A 23,119-nucleotide genomic window follows, 5' to 3' on the forward strand; every position below is an offset into this window, starting at 1 on the left:
CATATGTGGACCCAAACAAAGAAGACATGAAGAGAAAGGGTGGTGGGCAGCAGTGGCTATCTGATAATAGATGGGTTATCACATGACATTTATATCTCCACCTTGGAGAATCACAACAAACAAGTGCTGGTGCCATGCCTCATCCAATCGTTTTTGGCTAGACACATTGTTTTCAGTTCCAAATTTGCATAATAGCTTTCATTTTCTCTCAATTTTTTCTGGTAGGGACAAGGGAGCCCTAGGTGAAGAACTAAGAAACGAAGAGTATAAAATAACCTTGTTAAAAAAAAGGTGTGTGAGCTCCACAATTGGGTGAGAATGCAAGTTTATTAACTTCCTGATTGGCAGAGTCCCTCACCAACCCCCTCCCCAACTTTTCTGAAGGGCCAATCTGTTGAAACTGAAAAGTTTTAATAAATTAATATTTTAACCCATGAGTGGCCACAGGGAACTTTGCTCTTGTACCTATGAACTAGGCAAAGAAAATGGAGAGGCCTGCCTGCTCACAAATATTGACAGATGAGTGATAGTTAGCTTTGTATTCTGAACACAGATGAAAGACATTCCCATGCTAACACAATGAGAATTGCACATCTGCGCTTAACTGACTGCTTCAGATATGCTGCATGCTGAGTTATTTTCTAAATTGCTTTAAAGGTAGGTGACAGTAGACCCACACAATAAATGAACACAAGCAAGTCCAATGAACCTCTCTAGCAGGGCTGGAATGAGCTTAAAATTTTTTACTTAGAGTCTTTTGAAGAAAAAAAAAAAAACCCCACAAAAAGATGTATCAGGCAGATTAACGGAGTTTCGACTAGATTCTTTCACATGGAGTTTCAGTGCCATTTTGACAATTTATTCAGTATTCACAAAATCCATAAGCTTGAATATAAACTACATGCAGTCCTGCCTTTATTACAACAAACTCATCCAACTTTTTGATAACTTGTGTTCCTCAAAAAAAAATTTTTTTTATCAATACTCAAGCATGCTGATTCTTCTAGCAATGAAATATCCATGGACCTGGAAAGGAGTCAAAGTGCTATTTGAACTTTTTTTCCTCTATCTGCTGAGTACCTCCATAATCCAACTGAAATCTAGGTTTTTCTAAAGATACAAAAGCTATTTTCTACCCTTCTACCTGCAGGCAGCATTCAAAGTTTATTGAGCTTTAGGGCACACAAAGAGAATGAGAAAATCCCAACCAATCTCTTCGTTTCACTCTCTAAATCTTGACATGGTCCATCAGGTTTTAAAAATAGTGAGCTGGCCTTCCCCAAAAAGTGGAAAGGAAACAAAATCTAATGGAAAACAATGGAAGAAGGATAATCTAATCTTTAAATAAGGAGACAATGTTTCTAAAAGCTTAAGAAGGACAAATTTCACACCATTGTCACCTTCTCTTGAAAAATGCGAGCCCTCCAGGCGGTGAAGAGGGAAATATTAATGTTCCTAAGTCATTGTCCTCAAGGTCCCTTTAAATAAACAGGACTTGAGGCAAGGTGCTAGGTCATAAGGAGTGAAAGTATTCATGGAAAACAAATAGCTCACTCTGATTGGTGCATTTACTTTGTTCAATCATTACCAAGCCAGTCCCTGGAGAAACCTGAGGGTTCCCCCGAACCATTCCCAGAAGCTCTTACTCCTACAGGTGACTCAGCCTTTCCTCTCAAGCTAGTCATCTCTCATGGCCCAGTGAAGAAAGAAAATATACCCATCATGGACTCCGGAAATGGAAGTTGAGTCTGGATAGTGGTGAGTAGTCTCTCAAGCATATTTTGTGTTAAGCAAACAAACCCCAAAAGGGTTTCTTCAAGGAATGGTGTCTCTACTGGACCTCGGATGATGGTGCTAAATACTTTTATAGATTCGTTTCGCTTTTAGAGGCTGGAGGTCTTTTGTTAACTTTTGGAATCTGCTTCCCTATAGTCTTAGCGACAATCATGGTAGCAAGAATGAGAAAATAAAGCGACTAATGATGCAAAAGTGCAAGTGACAATGTCTTCTTCCTTTCTTTCTTTTCTTCTTTTCTGGAGTACTGGTGTTCAATTTGAGGTCCTTAGTGAGAGCTCTACCACTTGAGCTACACCCCCAGGCCTTTGCTTTAGTTAATTTTCAGGTAGCGTCTGGCTTTTGCTTTGGGATCAGCCTCAGATCTTGATCCTCCCACCTTTACCTCCTGTAGTTGGGTTTATAAGTCCATGCCATCATATCCAGTTCGTTCTTTGCGATAGGGTCTCACTAACTTTTTGCCTGAGGTTGTCTTCAGACCTCCACCCTTCCGTCTCTGCCTCCTAAGTAACAGGGATTGTAGGTGCATGACATCATGCCTGGTCTAGAAGTGGCAATTTCTGCAGAGTGAAGGTGATGAGTAGATGGTTGCCTGGGAATGCATCTGAGCTGTTTATTGTTCTATTACCATTGCCTGAAACAACGACTGTCACATAGTAGACAGGAATTAATTGCTTAATGAGTGAATATACAGGTAATAACGAGGTTTGAGAACTGCATGGTCATTTTAGTTTTAAATATCATTAATAACCCAGACCTCCAATATTTAAATTCTGAGGAAAAGTCAAAATTCTCAGAGCGTGCAGTGTATTTCCTAACTATTCTCTATCTAAGAGTTCCTTACTCTGCCAAACAACTTAAAAGACAGAAACCATAGCCTAGCAGTTTTCTTCCTGTTTGCTTAGATATGCAATAAAGGATAAATAATCATATTGCAGAGATTGTCAGTCCCAACTGCTACCTACTGGATGTATGGACTCTGCTCAGCCAATGGTCTTGACCTTGCACTCCATGAGCTCCTGGGAGGCAGGAACAGAGTGCTATCATATCTGCCACCCCTTGGCACAGAGACTACCTCTTCAAGTTTAATGAATTATAATATATGCCTTATGTGGTATGCTAGAAAATTCTGACCGTCCCTGGATAAAAACGTAACTATAAATAAACCAACTTCTCTTGGGAGTTTCATTGCAAACTCTGCTTGCATCTTTCATTGTCCTCACCACCCCACCCCCAGGGGGAAGTCACTTACCAGTCAGGACCTCCTTTCTTATAAAACGGAGGACATGACTTTAGGTAGCTCCCAGTTCTAAAATTCTCTGATCAAAGATTTTTTTTCTTGAAAAATATTAGATTTGCTCAAAAACTAAACAGTTTTAGAGACTGCAGTAACCACAAGTGTAACTATATTTTTCCAAATTATAGTTTCTCTCATCCCATGTGGAAAAGTCACAGGAAACATGTTTCCTTATAGAAACAAACTATAATATGTATTTACATAAGTGGCTTTGCATTGAAGTATCAGCGAATAGATAGTTCCATCTGATTTTGCTCTAAGACATCTTTGGGCAGAAAATCCTGTGAGTCTTAAAACATAAGAGGACCGGTCTGCTGTTAACAACCATGGGCATTGTAGCAACAATCTCAAAACGACTCACAGTGATCCCACCTTTTGGTCTTCTGTCTCCCGTACCTTATTAGAGGCCTGCGTAGTCAGTAGAATACACAGAAGTGGTGGTATTTACTTCCTGCATTATGTCATAAAAGACCATGACTCCAGCCTCTTATTCATTCCCTCTCTCTCTCTGTCTTTTCCCTCCCCTCTTCATTTGCAATAGGGGGAGCCACTTGTCATGTTGTAAGCTGCCAGTGGATGGAGAGGCTCCATGGCAAGAAACAGAAGCCCTTGGTCTAACAGGCCATAAGAAAATGGGGAAGCCAGCTACCATGTGAAGACATTCAGGCCACTATGGAGAGAGCCACAAAGAAGAAAACTGAAATCCCTGCTAACAGCCAATGAGGACCAAAGATCTACCAACAGCCACAGGTGTGAGCTTGGATGCAGAACTTTTCCCAGTTAAGTCTTCAGATAAGACTGCAGCCCTTCTCAATGACTAGCCTTAACTTCAAGGGATATTTGAGTCAGAATCACCCTCACAGGCTGCTCCCAGGTTGTGCCTACAGAGAGAGTCCCAGTTAATATATGTTTGTTGTTTTAAGCTGCTAAATTTAGCAAATTTAATGTTACACAACACTAAATACAGGCATCAAAACTTTTATTTCAAGGTCAAGCATATTGTCTCAAGGCTGTAATCCTATCTACTCAGGAGGCAGAGATCAGGATTGGAGTAGGAGGCTGACCTGGGCCAAAGGTTTAGGAGACCCCATTTCAACCAATAACTGGGACTGGTGGTGCTCACCTGTCATCCCACTTACATGGGAGACATAAATAAGAGGATTGTGGTCCACGTATAAAGCAAGACCCTATGTGGCCAATAAAATAAAGCAAAAATGGCTGAGGCCAGGCTGCCTAACAAGTGCAAGGCCTGGAGTTCAAGCCCCAACATCACCAAAAAAAAAAAGTTTTCTTTCAGTATCATGGGAAAACTAACTATATATCTTTAGGAATCCTTTTTCTTGTTAGTGAAAGTTTTCTTCCTGCTTTGTAGATATGGAGTCTGAGAATTCTAAGATATGGGGTCCAATTTAGCAGCAATCTAAAATGTGGGGACTGCACAATTAAGTTATTTGTTTTTATAGTTCATGGCAAAGTATGTTTGTGTCTTTATGCCTATTATACTTAAGTCTGACGACTGCTTTGCTGGGACCTATATTTGTTAATTAATTAATTAATTTATTATTCATATGTGCATACAATGCTTGGTGCATTTCTCCCACCCCCTCCCTTACTCCCCCACTCCCCCTCTCTCCCCCCCACCCCCTCGATACCCAGCAGAAACTATTTTGCCCTTACTTCTAATTTTGTTGTAGAGAGAGTATAAGCAATAATAGGAAGGAACAAGGGTTTTTGCTGGTTGAGATAAGGATAGCTATACAGGGACTCACATTGACTTCCTGTGCATGTGTGTTACCTTCTAGGTTAATTCTTCTTGATCTAACCTTTTCTCTAGTTCCTGGTGGGACCTACATTTGTAAAATCTGAGAAGCTGAGACTTGAATTAGTAACTGTATCTTTGGTCAATTAAAAGATATAATTTGAATGAGGATAAGAGGAACTACATTTTGTGGGTAGCAGTTCATTATTTTTGTAGCCCATTTTGAAAATCAAGGTAAAGGACCCAATGGGGCTAGAGGAGGTGCTGAATCTGTGATTGTAAGACATTATTTTCCCTAAATAACAATATGAGAAATATTTATAATAGCAACTGCTCACTTATTACTTACATGATGTATATGCATATTTTTGTATTAATTCAAGTTCTCCCTTTGAATCGTTCTTGGATGCGAGATATTTCTATCTCATCTGACAGATAAAAAATTGAGGCTGAGAGGGTTTAAATAATTGGCACCCAGTTGGTTACAATGGTGATGGTTGAGTGGACTCAGGACTCAGGGTTGGAAGTCAAGCGTTTCTGGATCCAAGGTTCGTGTTCTTAGTATGATGCTAACTTGCCACCCTATTTTTCTTTTTTATATTGTTATTAATAGCAATGTGTTAGCAATTATTGAAGTCTTTAGTGCATGTTTATAGCAAATCCATACCCACCACAAAAAAACAACAACACAGTCCTCATGTTGGAAGGATTTTACATTAAACTCATGGTGAGTGCATGCACGCACTTCCTGAGAGGACACTTGCAAGCAGTAGAGAAAGGATGATGGTTTAGGGTTTTGGAACCTTCCTTCCCCAGCTGATGAGGATGCTGTCAGCATTTCAGGAAACACTTTTTATCACATGCCTGCCTTTTGGAACTGTCACCATCTCCCGAGTTTCAGAGTTGGCCCTTTGTCTCAGAATATCATTTTCCTTTCAATTTTCCCATTGAAGGTAAATATGATTTTAATATATTTCTGAGTATTCAGTGCCAACCTTTAAAAAAATCTATACACATATAATTAGATTTTTTTTTTCCAGGGGAGAAGGCCATTTATGTTATTCATCTTCCCCTGGAGTCTGAGCAGGAGTCCTTTGGTTTTCCTAGTTAGGATTCAAAGCAGGCAGCTTCTTCAGAGAATTTCCGGGTGGCAGTCCTTACTCAGACCTTCAGGGTAGTGGGTAAAAAGGAGGATGCCAGCGCTCACTAACACTTCAGAATACTGCTTTGTATGCTGTCCTGGCCACTGTTCCCTCCCACCTGCAAAAGTAGAGAAAGAAAAACATGGCTCCTAGAACCAGCCACAAAAAAGGAAGTTGCTGATCCTTTACTAAATTACATAGGAAATGGGGCAATTGTCACCTCTTAATTGCCAGTTCCAAGACTGGCTGTCTTTTAGAAACAGACAAAAACTGATTGTGTTCTTTGGCTTTGTGTATTACTGTGTGTATGTGTATGTGTGTTATTCTTTAAGTAAGAGGTGTTGCAAATTCACTCAATAGTTAAATAATGTGACCCTGAAGTGTTTTTTCCTTCATATTGCAGAGAACTTCCCCACTTTGAGGATGATTTGCTATAGTATTACTGCCACGGCAATGGATGAATATCTCTGGCAAGTTGAGAGTATGTTCTTCAAATAACTGTACCTGGCTCATCTCTCCATGAGGTTTCCACCTCAGACCTCCCAAGTTCACCCCCTCATTTCCTAAGTTATTTCTTCTTTCAAATCAGATGTTTTTTTGTACCTTCATGCAACTGTCCCAGTTTTAAAGCTGGAGAAAGGTATTAAACATTAGCATGTTTTTCAATATCATGAAGAAAAATCCCACAGTGTAGGTTTATAATATCCTGATTTTTTGAACTGTGGACCTGGACAAAGACAGTCAATCTATGACTTATGTACCTTTGCCCCAGAAGGAATAAAAGTCATCCACAAAAAATCATTGACAACAATCTGTAAGAAAGCAGATTATGTTGACTTAGATAACTGTTACAATTGCACTGACAATATTAAAATAGAAAATTTAGGGTTAGTGGAGTGGCTCAAGTGGTAGAGTGCCTGCCTAGCAAGTGTGTGGCCCTGAATTCAAACTCCAGCACTGCTCTCCACCCCCAAAAATAGAATATTTTAAAAAATGATTTGTTTAAGTCAGTATTGGCATATCCCTTTTATTATTTCTGTTATACAAGCAGGATAAGTAAATTTTGTTTCCATTCATCCAATTTTTGGGAGGTTTAGATAAACTGTATCTATCTGATTGACTCATTAAAACAGTTAATACAGTTTAAAATGCATTTTTGATATTTTATTGACATAATCATAGACTGCCTTATGATATACTCTCCTTTTATAGGAATTTGTGACTTAGATTATTGAATTAATAGTTAATTAACATTCAAAAAGAATCAACATGGTTTAAATTGACAGGGATAATTCCATACAATTTGGGTAGTGTATCCATATAATTCAGGAAATTTATTCTTTTAAAGTACACATGTGTACTACTTTCTACAGTAAATATTAAGAAAACAACTTCTTCCTTACCTTTTAGATTTAAAAATATTAGTAGAAAAGTAAAAATTCTATAATAGTCACCTCCAAAATGAGATGTGCCCAAAATAATCCTTAGGGGCTCAGGAAGACAAATACTCAAATTACATACACAGCTTTTGAGCTGGGTTCTTGGTATTTATATAGCTTTCTTGCAATGTAAATGCAAAAATGAGTGCCGCAGTATTAAAGAACTTCAGTAAACTCAGTCCTCTGACCTGTGATTAAGCAATGGAAGTCAGAGGGTTCTATAATTTGTTTATTTATTGATGGTACTGGGGTTTGAACTTAGGGCCTCATGATTGCTAGGTAGGAGCTCTACCACTTGAGCCAGGCCGGTTATTTTTGAGATAGAGTCTTGCTCTATGCCAGGGCTGGCTTAGACCTCAATCCTATTTGTGCTTCCTCATGTGGCTAGGGTGACTGTGCCACCATGCTTAGCCATTGGGCAGGCTGGGGTCTTGAGAACTTTGTGCAGGCTGGCCTCCAACCACAATGCTCCCAATCTCCACCTCACAAGTAGCTAAGATTATAGATGTGAGTCACTATGCCTGGTTCAGAATGTCTATTTTTATGAGGTGAGTGTTGGGGCAGAGGGAAGAGGAGGAATAACAATTGCATGAATCTGAAGTTCTCTGTGAGAAACAGCCTCCAAATGGTCTTGTATCTTTCTAGATAGACCATTCAGGACCCAAGGGCTGTTGCTGCAAGACAAGCTATGCCCATTTTAATTTATGAATTTATTTACAATATAGGCTGTCCTTCTGTAGACCTCTGTTCTCTGACACAAACCAATCCCTTATCTGAATAGGGTTTGGAGTTTGGGGTAATATGTACCAGGTTCCTGCATAGAACAAAGGTAGAGCAAATAATCTCTAACATTCCTTTTAATTCTTAAGTCCTGTAACTTTACAATAACTAAAGAACAATTATCTAGAAGACTAGTAACTTGGAATTCCCTTGCTACAAAGAGATGTTGACTGTGTTCAGTGTGTGAGGTAATGTAGGAGACAGAGGTTGAAGGGCAGTTCCCTTTGTCCAGAACCACAGAAGAAATCCAACTTCACTTAGGCAAAACTGGGAATATGTCAGCCAGCTTCCCATTACCATAACAAATACTTGAGATAATCAACTTATAAAGACAAAAGGTTTGTTTTGGCTCACAGTTTAGGAGGTCCCAGTCCACGATTGATTACTTTGGGCCTGTGGTAAGGCAGCATATGATAGGAGGTGTGTGTAGTAGAACAAAACTACTCACTTCATGGCCAGAAAACAAAAGAGAAGAAGAAGAAATGGCTGGGGTGGCACAATATCCTTTGGAGGCACATCCTTGATGGCTACGAACCTCCCACTAGGCCCCACCTCTTAAAGGTTCCACCTCTTCCCAGTAGTGCCTCCTGAGGACCAAACCACTAACACATGGGCCTTGGGAGGACATTCAACATCCGAACTACAGCAGGGAGAAAATTTGAGAGCAAAATTGAAAACATGAGTCATAAGTTTTTGTATTGAGTCAATTTGGAAAGATTCTCTCATAATAATCAGACATCTGGGAAGGTGAGAAATCAAAAGTCACAAAATCCCTTCTGGCTCTATAGTCCTGTGGGTCATGTGACTGTTTTATCTGTTATCATTAGTTAACTAAAACCACTTCCTCTCCCCCAAAAGAAAAGAAAGCTCCAGTAAAGAATGAGGAGGAAGTGTTATTTTAAGGCTTATTTGATTTGCTTCTTTTGGTTATGAGGAATTTACTCTGAGTCAGTGGGCAGGAGCAGGCTAATAATGCATTACCTTTTCCCCCTAAATAATGAAATATTAGGTTGCATCTTTCCTCACAGATCCGGAACGAGAGGCTGTGTGTGGGTTTCTGATCTGCGAAATAGCTTACAAAAATAAATACACTGGGCAAGAAAGGTAAGTTCTAGCACTTGAAGGCATGGGAGGCAGAGGACTTCTAGACCCTATTCCTGGGTGATAAAAAGGGCAGCGTATCCAGTGAATAGTTCTCCTTATTGAGGACTTCTGGAAGCAGAAATCAATGCTGTTGCTTACGGGGCAGGTGCAGTGCAAATAAAGCCCCTCAATGCTGTCTCCCGGCTCAAAGAGCACCAAGAAAGCTGCCAGCTCAGCCCATCTGGAGGCCACTGTCATGATGAAGTCCCCAGAGGAGTGGGTACCCTGCATCTTGGTCTCTCCCCCTATGTAGCTCACAGCTTCCTACCTCAGCCTAGGCAGGGAAAAAGCAACATCCTCCCTTGCAGGGCAGATCTTGGGAGCTTTGCCTTTGCGTAAGATTTGGATAAGGAGGAGACGCCTCAGTGCTAGCAGCATGATGCCGGGACCATTTGAAATCAAAGCTGGGGAAATTCAGCCTATGAAATGAAAATCTGTGTCAAATGCTAGCTGATGATGAGGAAAAAACAATCAAGACTTTGTACTCAATAATTATTAAATACCAAGAACAAGCCAAGTAAGGATTTAAAACAGGTTCATTAAAACCTTGCCTGGAATAGTTTATTAATCTTCTTTAATTAGCTTTTATCAATGACAAATTTTGACTAAATTTGTGCATTTGTTCTGCAATTATATTTAAAATAAATCCCTGATGTCATATATATATGGTATTAAGTTCATTCAATTGATCTCAAAGATTAGGAGGTTAGAATTATTTCTAATTGAGTGTTAATGACCTTTCATATTACAATGAGAACAAAAATATGGAAAATAATAGTTAAATCTTTTGTCTGTTATTATTGCTAACTTTAACAGTCGTTATGATTCTGAGTATTAAGAGAGTGTTTTAAGGTCTAATTGAGCTTTATAATTAATGAGGAATTATAATGATTTAAGCAAGAACTCAGCTAGTTTATGTTTTTGGGGCCTATAAAAATATTTTTGGCAAACTGAATGGGTCTTGCAGAGTTGGCCAAGAATAGTAGGGTTTAGTTATACAAACCAGACTCATGAAAGACTGATGTATAGACCACAGCCATAAGGTGATAGCTTCCGATGGAGGGATGCAATCATGCATCTGAGTCATGTCCCTACACTTGACTGTCTTCCAGGCTTCTTGGACAAGCCCAAAGTATGCTGATTCTTATGTTTTCACTCTCAAAGAGTAAGATATCTTATTTTAGATAGTGAGTACTACTACTAATAGAGGAGCTTCAAGTATGAACATTATACAGAAGACAAAATAATCACAGTAATAGTTATTTTAAAAAGTGGGTATAATCTCTGCATCATAAAGTATACTTGAATGACTTTTGGTAAATCACAGTTATGCAAACATCAACACAATCCAGTTGTAGAAAATTTCCATCACTTTGAAAAGATACCTTGGGCCTATTTGCAGTCAACCCCTACTCCTACTCCTCAAATCCCAGGAAACTGCCCATCTGCCTTTTGTCTGTTTAGATTTTCCCTTTGGAGATATTTTCTATCAGTGTGATGGTACAGGATGTACACAGTCTTCTGCACTTGGCTTCTTTCACTCAGCATAATGTTTTTGAGGTTCATCCGTGTATTAGTACTTCTTTCCTTCTAATTGCTGCATAATACTTCACTGTGTGACTATACCACATTTTATTTATCCATTCACCACTTAACTACACCAGATTGTTTCCACTTTTTGATTCATAAACAAGCTACTAAGATTATTCATGTGTAAGTATTTTGTGAGCACGTATTTTCACTTCTCTTGGATAGGTCCCTAGGAGTGGAATTGCTGAGTTATATGATAAATTTATGTGTAAAGTCTTTTACAAAACTGTCAGACTGTTTTCAGTCTGAAAGTTGAACTGTCTTAATTCCAAAATGGCTGAACTATCTTAATTCCATAAGCAATGTATGCGGATTTTAATTTCTCTTCATCCTTGCCCAAACTTGCTATTGGCTGTCTTTTTGCTTATAGCCACTCTATGTGGCACAGATTGAGCACTGACTTCCCCATTTGCCATCAGTGTGGCTTTGTGCATGGTGCTCACAGCTCCAATCAGTTCACATGTTAAGTGTGCATTAAGTGACCCTTGTGGGCTAGGATCCACAAGAACACTGGGACATTTAGCTTCAGTCATGGGTCAGGGAGAAAACAGAGTGCCAGGCCTAATGCAATTGGAAAGAAGTATCACAGACTCCCCTTTGGGGATCTTGAAGAGAAGGGAAGAGGAAAGAACAGCAGAGGAGACAGCTTGAGGAAAGGGTGGGTACCCTTTCCTATGAGCAAGAAAACCTTGACTTGCTTTGTTGGTAAATCCATAGCCCTTGTCTCTGGGTCTATGAAAACAGGGCCTTGATTATCATGCCCACCAGTCCTGCCTATAGTTGGACAACTTGAGCCTCATCCTGAGTGAGTAGGTTTCCTGCCTCACCCATGTTTCTTCTCTCTCACTTCCATAGCTCCTCGTCCTTCAGCCTCTAAACCTGGGCCTTCATCCTCCTGGGAACTGTAGGGCCAACTTGTACTCTCTTTCTGATCCACTCGCATCTCTCAGGATGGAAAATTTTTACTCATCCCTCAAAACTCAGCTCAAAATATCACCTTCTGAGCTCATTCTGACCCTTGGCCACTTCACTCCCCAGGAAGTTAATACTGCTTGAGCTCAGTTTCCGCATCACCGAATTTCTCAACCTCCATGTTGTTGACATTTTGGCCATGAATTCTTTGCCCTGGGAGATGTCTTGTGCACTGTGGGGTGTGTCGTGGCCTCCCTGGTCTGCCCTCACCAAGCACCAGCAGCATGCACTTCTCTGAGTTCAACAAGTAAAAATATCTCCAGCCATTGACAAATATCCATGGTGGTCAAAGCCTCAGAGTCACTTTGGAGAACCACTGCTTTTGTCATCAATCAATGCGTCACTTTTCGAAACTCCTTACGACACTGTGATAACACAATCTTCCCAGCACTGGGCTTGGCATGAGTAAGTGCACAGAAACTATGAATTCCAACATGCAGACAAGTTTAAACTGTGATCTTTAGACTCAGAAATGGTTTTGAGCTCTTTCCTCACCTCAGCTATGTGATCCTGGGAACCTATTTGGCCTACCCAAGCCTCAGGGTATTACCCCATTATAGAATGAGGTAACAATTCTATTAGGATACAGTACAGATTAAATGATGGTGTTACTCGTAAAGTCTTACGCACACTGTGACACAGCGAGGAAATACTAATAAATGGTGTTGCAGAGATATCCATGTGTGTTTGAATGTAGCAGTCTCATTTCATTCTTTCCCCATTATTAGGGCTGTGCCCATGGTTGGGGCAGCACAGTTGCTTAAAACATTTTTCAGAATAGGACTAAAGTGAAATAGTGAAGGCAGACACGCACAAGCCTCAGGGTGTACAAGTCAAGCCAATGTGAAAAGGGAGGGTGAAGTGGACGGAAGAAGTGGCCAGCAGATGGCCTCTTCTCCTGTATTTTCTTTGCTCTGGCTTTCCCCCCAACTCTCTGATCCCTGTGTCACTTCAAGAAACTTGAGGAGAAAGATACTAGAAGTCAGCAGCTGACCTTGATGAGAACAGCCTTGGTTGTATAATCTGCCTTTCATTCAAAGATAAGTGTGTAGTTTTACCTTCCCTATTAGAAGACACACTGTCTGAAGGTTGGAGGTATTGTGGCTTGTTTAGTCTAAATCTCTCTTTTCCAGAACCGAAGTTCTTGACCCAAATGAGCAGCAGATGGAGAAAGGGATGTCCCATGTTGACAGGCCTACCATTCAGTCCGGCATGTATCTTGGTGATGGGGGATCTCCATTGGCAAGATGACTGGCTGGAGTTACAGTTAGAAAATAATGCTTTGAGACAGCTGGGTAAGGTCAGCTTCAGCAGAAGCGACTTTGGCTAGTTAAAATTGTATTAGTGTAAAAGAATTCTTTTGTTCATTAGCATCGCTGCTAGCAAACAAAGTTAGCTGGCAACCTTGACCCAGAGTACAAATAAAATTAAATGGAAAGCCAGGTGTGGTGGCTTGGGCCACTAGTCCTAGCTACTGGGAAAATCACAGTTTAAAGCCAGCCTGGGTAAAAAAATCAGGAGACCTCTTCCCCCATCTCAACTGACAGAAACGCCGGACATGGTGGAGTGCACCTGTTGTCTCAGCTATGCAGGAAGCATGAATAGGAAGGTCAAGGTCCAGTCTGGCCTGAGCATGAATACAAGATCTTATTAGAAAAATACCTAAAGCAAAAAGGGCTAGGGGCGTGATCCAAGTGATATAGGCCCTGAGTTCAAACTCATGCCAGCAAAAAAGGAAGGCCCATCAGAATGGTCAGGAGGTAGGAAGGCATCTGTACTTTAAGGTAATTTTTCTCAAGGTGTAGTCTTTGAACAGCCTACTCAAAAATCATCTGGGGAGAGACGTTTATTAAAAACACAGTTTTTTGGATCCCCTCCCCCACAAGACCTATAGGTCAGAGTATTTGGAGAAAGTCCTCCCTAAGCTTCCTTTTTTTTTTCCCCTTAAATGCGCACTAAAATTTGAGAACCACTGCCCTGAAGAAAATAGAATTTAGTGAAAATAGTCAGCTTCTGCTAAGAGCCTTATTTCCACATGATTTGTGACAGGAGGCAGCTCCACTGCTGTAATAGAATTCTTTTCAAGGTCCTAAGAGACATCGTAATGGTCTCTTTTTGTAGTTAGAAGACCTAAGGACTGGTCCCATCAATGTCTGGGTCTTGGCCAATCTGAATCTCTTTGGTATTCAGACCCTTCACCTGTTGTAGGAGCTACTGGTCTTCCAGAATGATACAGATATTCCTCAATGGCCCCAGAATTCATTGAAGCCATGGTCTTATAAACCCTGTTTGCTGTCTCATAAATAAATAAGAATAAGAGCAAACATTTATAACCATTCACTTATTTAATCTTTCTCAGCAGTCTTGAGGGTAGGGTGACCCCACTGTACAGCTAGTAAATCTGAAGCCCATGGAAGTTAGATATCTACGCAAAGTTAAACACTGAATAAGGAAAAAGTTAATTTTTTCATTGAAAAAATTAATTGAATTATTTCTATATTAAAAAATAAAAATATTTCTATATTCAAAATTGTAGACAGACATGGACAGGGAATCAGGAGACCTGGGGTCTAACTTGAATTATAATTGTTATGGTGACTGGTGGTTTAACTCCATTGTCTCATTTCTTCTTCCTTAGTAAAAAAATTACATCCCAGAACATTCTAGGGTTCTTTCTAGCTCATAAAATCTCCTCGTGTTTCCTCACTAATCTTCCTTGATGTATTTTGTACATTTATTATACCTTTAAAAATGCTCAGCATTCATCAAAGAATGATACTCTACTTGCTAAAGATTTGCTTCAAATTCAAAGAACTTTAAACTCCTACCTCAAATATGTCTGTATAAATTAGTTTCTATTACACAGAGGGATACATATGTTAAAGACAGGCATTATGCTTCCAAGAGGTGAGTTAATGTTCTTTTTCTGTATGCACCTGATGAAACAGGAGGGGGTGTCTTACCACAGACATCTCAGATACCTCATGTCCCCAGAAGAGGCTGCCAGAAAGGGTGAATAGCTTGACTAATCCAGCTGAAGTTAACGCTTCCTGTTTTAAAAGGAGGTGAAAGCTTCTACAACTATTCATTTTGCTGTGAAAATGTCCTGTTTCTGGAGATGAGTTTTCCCAATGGGCGATATAGAATCCTATAAGCAAGCACACCCCGAATGTTTCCTTTTCATAATGATCTGAAGCACAGAGGAGTCTTGAAAAGACAATTCTACGGCTTCTTGTGTTGCTTCATGGGCCTTAAGTGCCCACAAAGAGGATTCCTTATGCTTTAATTTCTCTTTATTTTTCTGACTGTAAAGACCCTTGGGGTAAATGCCAGCCCCACAATCCTGCTGTTATATGGTTACTGTCAGCCTGCTCATATGATGCTTCCTGTTCATTAAGCCTCTTTTCATCGGACTACAATGTCCCGGCTTTGCTGCAATTCTTCGTCAACGCCCATCTCTTCAATAGCCTGTGAATAGTATTAAATGGTGTTTATGCTAGCTATTGTTGCCTTTTGTGTGGTTTGTCTAATTCACAGAGAAAAGTCTGCTTTTGTGGTGGAAGACCAGCTATGTCATGACACACCATGAGCTTTCTGATGGGACCCAGTCCTGCTGAGTGATAACATTACCGGCCTGGGCTTCTTTGCAACACAATCCCGCATTCTTACTGCAGTCAATACTCTTGCAGGCAGACTGGTTTACTCTTTTTATTAAGAGGTAGGGGAAGATAAAGCACAAACAAATACCAGGCCCTGAAACAAAGCAGAAAAGAAGGGTAAGTTCAACTGATTTGCAACTCATTCCGCCAGGCAAGAAGTGAGAAAGCAAATCACAGATTTATTCAGTTAGCAACCAGACGGGCCAGGTGTATGCACCGTGGCAGCAAATACTTCACATTTCAGGAGTAAGATTGCATTATGGTTTCGAGGTGTTGTTTAAAATGACACTTAATCCCAGAGTCACGACCTGGCCAGGCTTTCTCTAACGTGCTCACAAAAGAGAGAAGATATTGTATTGATGATTACATTATCCTCTGGTTCGAGAGAGTTTTTGCAAGGCAGGTATGTTGCCAGGTCTTGAAAGGGCTTTTGATGCTAGAAGACCATTATGGGCTCAGTGGTAACTGATCCCAGCAGCTCTGGCTTTTGGTGCCGTGGGTTATTTCATCCTGTTTTGCAGTGTAATCTACAATCTTTTTTATATCCCTAATGGTGTCTTATATTTTAGTGTATTTTTTTCTCCTTTGAGAGAAATGCTCACAAGACAGTGTCAGGTGTATAATAAAGGACAGACTTCACTATAAGCTGAAGATACACGTCTTCCAGTATTGAAAACACATGGGAATTTGTTGTTTGGCTTTTGTTTTGTTTTGTGTTTAGTGAGACAGAATCTCACAATATAGCCCAAACTGGCCTTGAACTCAAGATCCTTCTGTTTCAGCCTACTGAGTGCTAGGTTTACAGGTGTGCACCACTGTGCCAGGCTCAAAAATGTGTTTCTGAGTCATGGGTCCAGCTAGGTTTCCTTGTGTTTCTCCATCTCTGACATAAAAAAAACAAATCCAACTGTGACTCTGAACCTAGCCAAAAGTGAGGAAAAAGAAACCAGGAACCATAGCTAAAATTGTTACAGAGTCCATGTTTTCTAGAAAGAAAAGAATACAAACAATACATACAATGGGATGATTTCAATTTTGGAAATTTTAGTTCTTTTCTGTAATGAGGAGCTTAAGAAAGTGTCAGATATCCCATCTTACCTCCAATCCTTTTTAAAGGATCTGGAAGTTGTTTTGCTAAGATGAGTCATATCCATCCATGAAAAGTGACAAATATTTGTCAATTCTGGTGATAAATACTTATTGTGCCTGGTATAACTACGACATTGAACAGATTGCTGTGGAAGGTAGAAGTAGTAATTTGCAAGAAGTAGAGTTTGGACTCTCTTGGGGCGGGGCAGGGAAGTAACACTATAAAGTAATCAGGTATGATGAAGTGGCACGAGTGTAATAAACCCAGGTCTGGAGTCAGGCAGAGATTGTGGCTGTGTTGATGGGAGAGCAGGCTTGTGTCTGATTTTTCCTGGGGTTCTCAGACTGGCCATGCCTATAGATGTGACATGGGACAGGTGCTGGGCAAGTGTTGACTGTATTTAGATAGGTCCCTTGATGGAACAATAAAACAGTATTTAAGTAAAGAAGGAAAGCATAGGGGCCACTACAAATGAATATGTAGCACAAACCACTGCCTGGGGATAAGAATGAATCTGGGAGGATAGGATCTGGGCCTCAAACAGAGGTGTACAAAAAGAACATACTCTTTCCTGAATGGCAGTTCTCTGGTTGGGAAAACAAAGAGTAATGGGGGGGGGGTGGAGAAGCAATTGAGAAAAGGGAGCCATTGGAACACTTAGATAAGTGGGCCAACCCGGTGATCAGGACATGAAGAGGTGGTCATTCCGTCTCAATCACCCCCCACAGGTGACCACACTGACCAGAGGAGGCAGGATGTCTTAGGGAGTAGGTGAAGCCAGACTCCTCAGCAGGAGTAGGGCCAGATAATTATAGGGATCTGGACTCAGGAAAAATAATGTGCACTTGATGAAGTGGGTTTTTCATTTATTCATTTACACATTTGTTCATCCTTGGGATATGTATTTAGTGCAAACCATTGTATGCATTTAGCAAAACATAGTGCCAGGGACTGATGTGAATACTAGGAAAATGTGAGAAGCCTTACTGTAGCCTATCCCAGAAATATTTCAATCTCTACCACTGGAGTTACTCAGCGTACATAGGGCTCTCTGCTTGCCATGGTTAACTAAAGGAAGAGGAGACCTGCATCCACAACTCAACCTTGGCCATGCTGCCATTCTTTGACTCATTCACTTGTTCATTTACTCATCAACCAACTAACTACTGAGCCACACATATACATGGCCCATTTAAAAGTCTGATGACAGAAAAATTAACAGAGCATAGTGCCTAGCTTTGAGGAGCTCATGCCCTTGTGGTATAGGCAGACTTATGAGGAATACTTATACAAACGTAATCATTATGTGGAGGATGCCATTGGAGCACAGAGGAGAAATGCCTGGGGAGACCTGAGCAGATGTCGCCAAGGAGCTGATGTGTAAGCTTAGTTATGAGGGAAGAATGGTTGTCCCTGATAGATGGGGTGGGGGTTGGTGCTCCAGGCAGGAGTGCCCTGTGTAGCAAATGCTGCACAGGTTAAAGGATCTGCAAGCAGTTTGGTGTGACAGGGTGAGGGTCGGGATGGAGCTAGGAAAAGTAGGCTGGCTCCAGACTGAAAGGGGTCTAGGTTTTATTGGACTCTACTTCCAAAAGTTAGTCTCTTGCTGTCTTCCTCATGGTCGTGCTCCACTTTTACCTTACCTTGGTTGTCTTACTACCCAGTCCTTCTTGGGAACTTGCTGGTGGCCAACTACTCTGCATTGCAAAACTTTCCTAAATCTCCACAGCTACTGTCTCCCAATTGAAGCTATGCCAGCTTGCTCAGATGCATGACCTTAGAGTCTCAGGGATTGAAGGAAATGTTAAGATCATTGGATCACTTCCTTCTTCCCTCCCTCTACCCTGTCTCCTTTCCTCTCTCCCTTCCTTCTTTCCTTTCTTCCTTCCTTCTCTTGAATTAATAGACAGGATAAACTGTCTTTTCAAATAAGATTGGATGAAACACTGTTCTTCTCTCTCCAGCTCAACTGATGCTTACTGAAATGTCACTGATGGAAAGGGGCATTATAACAGGCCTAACATTGAAGGTGCAGGCACTGGCACTGCCTAATGCATACGTAACACATAAGATCATGAATTGTCCTATATCTGAACTCAACCAATGCTTGACTCTTCTCGCAACACCCTTGAACCTCAGCTTGAGTATTCCCAATGATGGAAAGTTCACTCTTTCATAAAGCAGTCATTCAATTCTTGGATAGCTCTTTTTAAATGGAGTAGAATAAATATAAGCATGCCTCCATCTGATGTTTATTTAAATACCTAAAGATGATTATTTCTACAACAGTTTTCTACTCTACTTTGCTATATCTCTTTTAAAATATGGCACTCAGGACAAACAGTACCATCATTGTACGCATGCCAGCAAAGCATACATCTGGGACTATTATGGTTTTTATTCTGGAAGAACTATTTCTATTAATGTAATTCAAGATCTCATTAGCTCTTCTGGTAATTCTGTCTATTGGCCAGAATTGCAATTTTCATTAAATTAAACTCCTGCAATTTTACTTAAATTGCCAACATCTCAGGTGTCTCTCATCTTCTACACATTCAGGCATTTTTAAAACCTCATTGCAGAAGTTTACATTTACTTCCATTAAATTTCATCTTTTTAGTTTTGCTGATTGTTCCAAATTGTTAAAATCAATTTAAATATGTATCTGACATCTCATAAATGAATGATCATTGCAACTTTGTGCCTTTACTAAATCTAGTGAATATACCTATTTTATTCTAATCCAAATATTTAATCAAACAGATGGAATTAAGTGCAGAATATAGTGGTATTTCACTAGAGACCATTTTCTCCTTCTAGACTGCATTTATCTTAATTAATATTCATAGAATTTGATGTATATATTTTAAAGAATGATTTATTTTGCTCATGATTTCAGCCCATCATGGTGGGGAGGGTGTGGTGGAACAGAGTAGATCACATCAGGGAGTACAGAAAGAAGAGAAAGAGAATGTCTTCACCAGCAGGAACTGTCTTCATTTGCTCCTTTTATTCCATTCAGGTCTCCAGTCTGTTGGATGGAAGACCCACATTCAGGGTAAGTCTTCCCTCCTTAGTTAATTCTCTCTGGAAACACTCTCATAGACATATGCAGCAATGTGCTTTACTAATCTTCTAGGTGCTTCTCAGTCCAATAAAGTTGTCAATTAAGATTATCCATCACAAATCCATCTGCTGTCAACTCAATATCCAAACACGTCTTCTTAAACCATAACATTCCACACCTAAAAGGCTCATGTCTTTCTCATAATGAACAAAGCATTCAGTCCATCTCCAAGTGTCCCCATACTCACAACAGTTCCAAAACTGCTCAAAAATACAATTTCAAAGCCTCCTCTGAGACACAAGGCAAACTCTTAGTTGTGAGCCCCTATAACAATCAAAGCAAAAATAATACACTTCCAATATACAATGCCAGCTGCCAGGGCCATGTGGCATTGGTGGTATAGTGGTGAGCATAGCTTCCTTCCCAAATACAATGGCACAGAGTATACATTTCCATTCCAAAAGGGAAGAATAGGAGAATAGCAAGGAGGGATCAACCAAAGCAAGACTGAAACCCAGAAGGACAAACATTAAATACTACAGCTCCATGTCCAGCATCCAGGGCATGTGGTGGCATGAGTTGAGCTCCCATGGGCTTGGGCAGCCCCGCACCTATGGCCTTGCCATTCTTATCCAACGTGTTCTCTCTTGGACTGGCTCCACTTGTTGCCTGTGGCTTTCCTCAGCAGATGTTCCACATTACTGTCATCTCCAACATTTTGGGGGTATCCATTGTAGGTTAGGTAGCTTTATGCATTGTTTTCTCAGGGGCTGCCTGCAGGGACTCTGACCCTATCATACATTGCCTAGCCTCCCAGGCCTTCTTTTGAAGCCTCCATGACCCCACAAATCTTGCATTCTGCATGCTTTTAAAACCACTGTCATGTGGGTGATGCCGAGGTCTGCCATAAGCTCAAGTGGCAGATGGGTCCCCTTGGACCATGGCCTCATTGACTTCTGAATGCCTTGGACACTGAGCTCAGTGAAACAAATTTCCTGGGTGCCCTGTGTGAGCAGGATGTCACAGAATTGCTCTCTACTCAGAGAAGGTCTTTCAAGTGCATTTATTCTTTCATACCCTTGAGTCTGTGATGAGTAGGGTCTGGCCTGCATTTCTTTCTTTCTTTCCTTCCTTACATTTTTATTAGTATATATGAATTGTACAGGGGAGATTCATTATGACATTTTCATATATGCTTACAATGTATCTTAATCAGATTCATTCCCTCCATTATTCTCCCTCATCCCCTCTCTCCCTTATTAGGACAGTTTCAACAGAATTGATTGTTCTATTTTCATACATGTATACGAAGTATGTCAACCCTATTTGTCCTCCTTTGTCCTCTCTGCTTTCCCTCTCCCTTTTACTGGTGCCCACACCCAACAAGACCTGTTTTATCTTCCTGATCTTCATTTTTTCAAGGCATTTTTCTTATTGTCATGATGCAAAGTACTTGACTTCCTTTTAATAATGCTAATCTCTTCAAAAATCATGTCTTCCTAAGTTCCAACTTTACACAGGCTTTTCTGACCAAACTGCAAGTTTTCAAATGTTTTTGTTCACAATTTTTACTATAAACCTGGCTAAAGCAGCAGCAATAACCATGACATATCCTGAATGCCGGCCTGCTTTGAAACCTAATCTACCAGACTAGGTAGTCCATTACCTTTAAACTCAGTCTTCCACAAAGTCTCAGGACATGGACAAAATACAGACAAGTTCTCTTCCAGAATGTGGCATATATGGCCTTCGGTTTAACTCCCAGTAGAGTCCTTGTTACCATCTGAAACTTCATGAGCACAGTCTTTGCTGTCCGTATTCCTATTTGCACTCTGGTCTTCTGAGCTCCCACTAGAATTACCCATTAAGCTCTGCTTACAGCATTCTAGACTCTCTCTATCCCCCTTCTCCAAACTTTTCCAAATTGTTCTTATAAACCAGTTCCAAAGGCTTCTGAACCACATAATCAAGCAGCTACCACAATGACCCCATTTTTTTCTCTATTAGTCAGATGTTTCATTGCTATGACATAATACAGGGGTTAGGACTTCAATACAGCTATCTTTTTATCCATAATGTATAATATATAATTTATATGCTTTCTTAGATTTGATGTTTTTGTTGTCTGTTCTTCTCATGGAATATAAAGTCTAAGAGGAATTTCCTTTTGTCATTTTTGTTGGTGATGAAACCCAAAACTCTGGAGCATTTCTTGACAAGTGGTAGACATGCAATAAACATCTCATGACTGGTGCTTGCTATCATCACATGAATACACCATTCACAAACCTCATGCAACTCCTGGTGCTCGATTCAGCTACTAAGCCTACTAAGCGTTCTTCAATTTCTTTCTAAAAAAAAACATGGAACAACTATTGAAATATTGTAGTTACCTAGCAGTTACATTTCTCATCAAAAGCTTATTTTGGGCAGTAAGTCCTCAGCAATTCATCAAAATTACCATTTGCAGGGCCTACCAGTCATGGCTCTAGCTGCTTCTCTCCAGCAAAACACAGAAACTCTGCTCTCCTGGACTCAGAGGATTGTCCTAAAGCTACCTTTAGCGTAAATTTTCTATTTGGCCACAGACACAGCCTGTGATTCTCAACAGTTTTATTCAGCCTTCTTTCATGGGAGAGATGGAGAGCTTAATCCCAGTCCTGGACTCAACCCATGAGCCTGTGACTTATCCCCTGTTGCAGACAGTACTTGCTAGCCCTCTACTCTCCAGGAGCCAGACTTCTGTTTGCTGTCTCCTACTTCTGCACTTCTGGAGTTCAACAGACCTATATTTTCAGTTCTACTCACAATTTTATTGTTTCATTCTGTTTTTCATACAATGAAATACTATCATACTTGACTCCAGGCTATGTTTTGTGTTTCCTCTTTCTTTATTTTATTATTACAACCTGAGCACCCCAACCTAAAAACCTAAAACCCTAATGTTGCAAAAACCTAAACTTTTTGAGCACCAACACAATTCCACATGTGACATTTTCTGATGGCTTAGTGTTCACAAACTTTGTTTCATTAATAAATTTATTAAAATATTGTGTAAAATTACCATTAACTTATGTGCATACAGTGTATATGAAACAAAAATGAATTTTATGTTTAGACTGTGACCCATCTCCAAGATATGTCATTATGTGTAAGCAAATATTCCAAAATCCACCTCCTCCATAAAGTCTGAAAGTTGAAACACTTCTGGCTCTCAGCATTTTGGATAAGGGATACTCAACCTGTACACATTTGGAGCAGAGAGACTGAATGACTATCTCCCTGAGTCATATTCAGCAGTTCTCAATTGCTTACAATCAATGTATATTAGCTAATATAATAAAATATACTAAATGGGGAAAGAAAAATGGGCAAATTTCCATGAAG

General features: G+C 40.2%; 1 pseudogene; it reads left to right on the forward strand.

The window, feature by feature from the left end:
• Window positions 1-5,337: 5,337 nt before the first annotated feature.
• The window catches only part of LOC109678216 (dnaJ homolog subfamily C member 14-like), a 160,359-nt pseudogene continuing 142,577 nt past the window's right edge, over window positions 5,338-23,119 (forward strand).

This window comes from Castor canadensis, chromosome 10 (genome assembly GCF_047511655.1).
Source record: "Castor canadensis chromosome 10, mCasCan1.hap1v2, whole genome shotgun sequence".
In the NCBI taxonomy this organism is placed as follows: Eukaryota; Metazoa; Chordata; class Mammalia; order Rodentia; family Castoridae; genus Castor; species Castor canadensis.